General features: G+C 40.7%; 1 non-coding gene across 1 annotated transcript; it reads left to right on the top strand.

The window, feature by feature from the left end:
• Positions 1 to 2,431: 2,431 nt before the first annotated feature.
• Positions 2,432 to 2,547, top strand: LOC120243055. The gene has a single exon (XR_005531209.1). It is a non-coding gene; the product is annotated as a U5 spliceosomal RNA (small nuclear RNA).
• The last annotated feature ends 4,751 nt before the right edge of the window (positions 2,548 to 7,298 follow it).

The raw sequence follows: 7,298 nt of genomic DNA, 5'->3' as shown, positions 1-7,298 counted from the left end.
CCTTAACTAATTAAGCTTCGTTATACTCACGCGGTAAAAGTGCATTTCAAATTTTAAACTGTAAGCCAGGAAAATGCAGTTCGTGAATTGTGAAAAAAGAAAAATGTCTGGAAGATCATGGACTCAAAACAGAACTGAGGGGACAAGTCCATAGGCGTGGCACGTAGCAGGTCATTCCTGAGCCCTCAAAATACGACTTTAGTGGAGCAATTATACAGATTACAGAGGGTAAAGTAGGTTCTTAGGACAAGGAGACTGTCTGGTGACCACGTGTCAGAGAGTAACCTGGCTTCCACGTTTATAAAGTGGGGTAAGCATGCATCATACCTGGAACATAGTAATATGGTTTAAAAAGAGAAAGTAGTCTCATATACCCCTTGCCTTCTGTTTACACCAGAAAAGCCTTTTTAGTCTGCCTTTGATACCTTGGATCATGCCGGTCCTCAGAAATGTAATGGCTTCCTTACACCCCTCAGTGTAGCATTCAAGGCTTTGACTAACCTGATCTGGACATGTTGGACCATCACTGCTATTAAAAAAGAAGCAGCAGTAAATGCTATGGGGGTTCAGAGTAGGGAGATGGCCCCTAGCAAAGAGGATCTAGAAACTTCTCACAGTAGATGATGATCCAATCTGTCCTTACAGAATTGGGAGAATTTCAATAGGTGTAAAGTAGGGGAAGGAACATTCTACACAGTGAAAACAGCCAGCCCAAAACCCATCAGTTGAGTCTTGCCTAACTCATGTTCCAGCTCCCCTTCTTTTTCAAGTTTCTTCACTTTCTCCTCTTACAACACAACAACTTCCACACTTCTCACTTTCCTGGTCTATACCTCATTAGGACCCTTGTCTCCCTATATTAGGACAGTTTGTGTGTGTGTGTGTGTGTGTGTGTGTGTGTGTGTTTTAATTTTGTGTTTATTTAAGCAATCTCCACACTCAACCTGGGGCTTGAACTTACAACCCGGAGATCAGGAGTCTCATGCTCCTAGGACTGAGCCAGCCAGGCGCTCCAAGACGGTACCTTATTAATTAATGCAGCTTTAGATGCAATATGGAATAAAGGCCCTAGGGGCTTAACCACTAAGGGTTTGATTACTTAATATCAAATGCAGGCACTACCCGTGAATCAAACTTGAGAAGTATTCATTCTCATTGAACCAAAGAGAGAAAGAAATGCAGAAAGAAAGCAGAGAGAGGAGAGGAGGGAGGGAAGAAGGAAGGAAGGAAAGGAAAAGAAGAAAGAAGTTTTAGGTCTGCTACAAAATTATCTACACTTAATTTTTTTTAGTTAAAAATATTTTAACTTTTTAATTTGAGTTGCATGGCTTTTTTAGCCCAGGGAACAATTCTGTCCTCTATCAAAGCCCTCAAAGTTTTCTTTTCCCCTTTTTCAAGTCCAAAAAAGCAAAAATGAGACATCTCTTTTTAAATTTACTCGATAAATGTCCTTCATATCCTCAATATGACTGCTTGTTGGAAATGTTTTATTAATTGGGAATTTATTCCCACATATTGCGATGCAAAAAGAATGGCAAATTGGCAGCTGCATTCATTTAAAATTAGGAGAGGCCCTTGTTCAAGAGATGGCATATTCAGAGTGACCCAAATTATCATGACATGAAGGCCACAGGTCAAATTCAAGGCCAAGTTACAAATCAATAGAAAATTTCCTTTGGGAAAGCTGGTGCTACTAACTTGAATTCTTAATTGTTTCTCAAGAGACTGTATTTTACTTTGCTGCATCCAAAATTTAAGATCTTCTGCAAGATAAAGACACATGAATGAGTTCTGGTTTTCTTATTTTGAGAATATGGAGTCTTTCTTACATATTTAATTCATCAATTTTTTTATTTTAATTATCATATGTTTTTAATAATATTTCCTCTGGAGATTTATTTCAAACGTTTGGTAAAACATGTTTGTGCTTCCATGTGCTTTTTATTCCTAACCATGTTTAATTTTTTTTCTAGAAAAGAGTTTAGTTTGACTGAACCCACATTAATGTTACACTGAAGTTTAAGTACCTGTTTTACATATTACATGACTCAGGGTTTGTGAATAAAAGTTGGGGTACAACATCTCCATTCTAATGTTAAAAAATTTCACTTCCACTCTTCCTGTCACCAGCCAAAGGGAAGACATTGGTGTGTCAAAGACCAATGTTTTAGGCCTTTCTGCCACTCTCTGCATTTTTAGTAGTACCTGTCACCACTCACCCCTCCAGGAATCTCCTCCCCATGTAACTGATCCTTCCGGGAAATGAACTCTGGTTCTGAAGTTTGTGCTTGGTGAGTAAGCACAATTTCTATTCCCCATTTAGTTCACAGTGAACTAAAGACAACATAAAAGAGAGTGCTTTGCTTTCTAACCTTATTCTGAAACTTTTAGTGAGGGTAAAAAAAAAAAGTTGGGATGGAAAGTGCACTGGATACTCTGGTTTCTCTTCAAATCATATAAATCTTTTACCTTTTACTGAACATTTTTGGGGAAAGGAACAACTTTGAATCTTAAGCCAATTTTTTGAATCCTTGTTTCAGCAAGTTTGCAAAGAAAAAAAAGAGAGAGGGAGGGAGGAAAGAAGGAAAAAAGGGGGAGAAGAAAGAGAGAGGAAAAAAGAGAGTGGGAGGAGAGAGGGAGACAGGGAGAGGGAGGAAGAGAGGGAGAGAGAAAGAACAGCGAGCACGGGCTAGGTAGGCTAGAGAACTGTTTCTCCCTCTCTCTGTTGCTTTGAGAAACCACTTCTTTTGAATTTTGCCTGTAAAATGAAGATGTTGGACTAGTGATGTCTAAAACTGTCAGCACCTTAGAAATCTAGGATACTTTTTATTCTGTTTGAAATTTCAAATCATGTGTAGTTTTTCCTAGTACAATTATATATTTAAAAATTTTTTTGAAGTTTATTTTTGGGAGAGCGCACGCTGATGCACGCATGCAAGCAGGGAGGGGCAGAGAGAGGAAGAGACAGAATTCTCAAGCTGTTAGCACAGGAGATTTAGGGCTTGAATTCACAAACTGTGAGATCATGACCTGAGCCAAGATCAAGAATCGGACGCTTAACCGACTGAGCCACCCAGGTGCCCACAATGATATATTTTTAAGTTCAATATATGTGACATCCCTAGTTTCTTCTCTGTGGCTCTCTTTTGCCCCCTGTTTAGATGCACCAGTAGCCTTTAAACATAACTGGCCTCAAGACAGGTGTTGTCTATGGGACTCCTGGCTGGCTCAGTCAGTAGAGCATGCTACTCTTGATCTCACGTTTCTAAGCGTGAGCCCCACATTGGGTGTAGAGGTTACTTAAAAATAAAATCTTAAAAGGGGCGACTGTGTGGCTTAGTCTGTTAAGCATCCAACTCTGGATTTCCTCTTGGGTCATGATCTCACAGTTTGTGAGATGGAGTCCCATATCATTGGGATTCTCTCCCTCCCTCTCCTTTTGTCCCTCTCTCCCCACTCACACACGCACTCTCTCACTCTCACTCAAAATAAAGTTTAAAAACATTTAAAAAGTAAATAAAACCTTTAAAAAGAAAAAAAAAGATTGGCATTGTCTGAAGACAGGGATTTAAGGCCTGGTCTAGCTCTATTAAATGCAGGATCATCTATCCTTGCTTCCATTTGGACCCTGACCTTTCGTTCTGGTTCTGACAAACTGGAGCACAACGTCTTATCCACTATCGTATCTGCAGCTTGAGGCTTGGAGATGTTCCCGAAGTGCTGAGAGAAGGAAGGGAGGTGAACAAGGCAACCCCAGAATGAGCTGGGCTCCTTCCTACCCTCTCCTGGAGCCCAGAACACACTTTGAACAACTCTCCCGTGTTCCTCTTCCCTTCAGCCCCACTGGCCTCCTTGAACCTTGGCTACTCTCCCCCTCGTGGTTCCCTGTTCTCCTTGCTGTTCCTCTTCTGAAAAACTGTCCAGTACCCTCCATCCCTGCCGCTCATTCCCACCTCTCCTAATCCTCATCTAATCCTGTTGTCCTTTCTTTTTTTAAATTTTTTTTATTTATTTATTTTGAGAGAGAGAGAGAGAGCCAGGGAGGGGGCAAGGAGAGAGGGGGAAAGAGAGAGAATCCCAAATTTGGGGCTCAAACTCACAAACAACCCTGAGATCATGACCTGAGCCAAAGGGAGGGGCAGAGAGAGAGGGAGACACAGAATCAGAAGCAGGTTCCAGCCTCCGAGCTGTCAGCACAGAGCCAGACGCAGGGCTCAAACCCAGGAACCGTGAGATCATGACTTGAGCTAAAGTCAGATGCTTGACAGACTAAGCCACCCAGGTGCCCCATATATCCCTAACTTTCAAGCCTATCTTCATATATATTTTTTTATTTTATTTATTTATTTATTTATTTATTTATTTTTATTTCTAGGAGAGAGAGAGAGAGAGAGACAGTGTGAGCAGGGGAGGGTCAGAGAAAGAGGGAGATACAGACTCTGAAACAGGCTCCAGGCTCTGAGCTGGCAGTCAGCACAGAGCCCGATGCGGGGCTCAAACCCACGAACCGCGAGATCATGACCTAAGTGAAAGTCGGACGCTCAACCAACTAAGCCACCCAGGCACCCCATCATATATATATATATATTTTTTAAATGTATTGTTTATTTAAGTAATCTCTACACCCAACGTGGGGCTCCAACTCAGAACTGTGAGACCAAGAGTCACATGCTCTACTGACTGAACCAGGCAGGCACCCCCCAATCTATTTTCATATTAAGATTAATTACTTTCTGGCTAAGGAAACCCTTATTGTCTTCTATTGCATTTAAAATACGAAAGACCCAGCATCCACGTTTTAACCTACAAAACAACATCAATTTAGGGGCAGGGGTGCTTAACTTAAAAGACAGCTTCTGGCAATCTTTTCCTTCCTTCCATGGAGAAGTAAAAAGCTCCCAGTCTGTGCTCCCAAAGTGCCATGACAAGTATAAGCATACATATTCTCTTTCCCGTGTCTTTCTCACCTTACTTCAAGAGTCTGGAGATAAAGAACCGTTTGTATGTTCTCAATATGATAATATTCCTTCCATAGTCAAGAAAAATCAAATATCTGACAAAGTGTATCAACTCAGCCAAAGCTAAAACCTGACACTGGTTTTATCAATAAATGTTTCTTAGATGAGTAAAACTGTACCTTTTCTTTATTTGTCTTCAAATAATCATTTAACATACTAGAATGGCTAAAAGTAAAAGAGTTGGCAATCTGAAGTATTGAAAAGAACAATAAGCAGGGCACCTGGGTGGCTCAGTTGGTTAAGCTTCCAACTTCAGCTCGGGTCATGGTCTCAGGGTTCATGGGTTCAAGCCCTGCATTGGGCTCTCTGCGGTCAGCACGGGGCCTGCTCTGGATCCTCTGTCCCCTTTCTCTCTCTCTCTCTGTCCCTCATCTATTTGTTCTGTCTCTTGGAAATAAAATTTTAAAACTTCATAAAAAAAAAAAAAAGAATGCTAAGCACCTGGAACTCTCATATATTATTGATGGAAAATGTTGGAATTGGTTTGTGTAGTTTCCTACAAAGACACATGGCATATAATCCAGGTATCCTGTTGTTAAAAAAAAAAACAAAACCACAGGTCCAAAATGGCATCACTTAAGCCAAGTTTCAACCTCCTCCATAAATGTAGTCTTAACTAATCAGTCAGGAATTTTCTGATCAGCATCAATTAGGTAATTTGTCACATAGGCCCACATCCCCCATTTCCCCCCAAAAAGATGAGGTAATCTGCATGATAAGATTCCTGCCCTTTGCACTAAGGGAAGATGACTTTGTCTGAAACAATCTTTTCTTCCCTTTTGCTAATACCTTCCTTGCCCCACCCTCCCGTTCCATATAAATATTCCATTTTGTACAACTCCTCAGTGTTCCACTGAGAGGAACTGCTCAATTCAGGAACCGATTAATAAAGACAATTGGATTTTCAAACTTACTTCGTTGAATTTTTGTTTTTTAACAGTTTTAATGCAAGAGAATTGAACATATTTACCATGCAAAGACCCTGTAGGAAAGTGTCCAAAAACTAAGGACCACCCAAAAGTCCAATTGGTTAGCAGCTAAACAAATTTTAATACACCCATACAATGGAATAATAGTGTCAGGGAACTAAAACTTTCCCTTTACTCTCTTAATTTAAGTAATTCAGGCCCTGTGAATTAGACTGACAAAGACAGATTAGCAAAAGATAAAATTTATCATCCTTTTTGTTAAGGTATGTAAAAGTGTACACAGTAAACTGACACAAAGGGGCTTAGAATCTGGGTCTTATATATCATCCTAATAGGGGCAGAGGAGGAGGAGAAGGACACTTATGGGAAAAGTAATGACTTCTTAATAATGGCAGGTAGTGGAAGAAAGGGCACTTAAGGGAAGAACAAATGAGTTTTTAGAAAGATAAATGGGCCTCAGGAGAAGATTCGAGAGATATGATTGTTTTGTGACAATGTGTGATATGGTGTGGAGACCTCTCATCTCCTGGGATAAGTGATAGGAGTCTATGTTTCTGGTTGATCCCAGGGACAGGGGTTATGACGATTGGAGTTTTTTTAAACTAGTTATGAGAGGCTCTGCATTTAGGTAGATGAGAGATTTCAGAAACTCAATGGCTTCTAAAAATTTTTATGCCACAGTGAGTGGCATATTCTGGACCTTCCAATGGCAATAAAAAGGAACTAGCTATGGGGCAACTGCATAGATGAATCTCAAGAGCATTACACTAAGCAAAAGAAGCCAGATACAAAAGGCCACTTACCTTATGATTCCATTTGTATAACATTCTGGGAAAGGCAAGTCAGTTAGAGACACAATCAGATCAGTATTTGCCAGGGGCTGGTGGTTAGGGAAGGGGATTGACTATAAACAGATATAAGGGAATTTGGGGGGTAATGTCAATGATCTATATCTTGGCTAGGTGATGGCTACACTACTGTACAGACTTCTCAAAATTCACAGAAATGAACAACTTAAAAGGGCAAATTTTACCCAATGCAAAGTATACCTTAATAAGCCTGACTTTTAAAAATTATGGCTGTAGAGGGGTTCCTGGGTGGCTCAGTCCATCAGATGAGCCTCTGACTTTGGCTCAGGTCATGATCTCACGGTTGTGAGTTCAAGCCCTGCACTGGGCTCACTGCTGTCAGCGCAAGGTTGCTTCAGATCTTCTGTCTCTCTTTGCTCCTTCCCTGCTTGTGCTCTCTCTCTCTCAAAGATAAACAAATCTTTAAAAAATAATAGTAGTAGGGGCTCCTGGGTGGCTCAGTTGGTTAAGCATCCCACTTCAGCTCAGGTCATGCTCTCATG

Source organism: Hyaena hyaena, unplaced genomic scaffold (assembly GCF_003009895.1).
Source record: "Hyaena hyaena isolate Hyena2069 unplaced genomic scaffold, ASM300989v1 scaffold_329, whole genome shotgun sequence".
NCBI lineage: Eukaryota > Metazoa > Chordata > Mammalia > Carnivora > Hyaenidae > Hyaena > Hyaena hyaena.
This window is presented reverse-complemented; position numbering and strand designations above follow the sequence as displayed.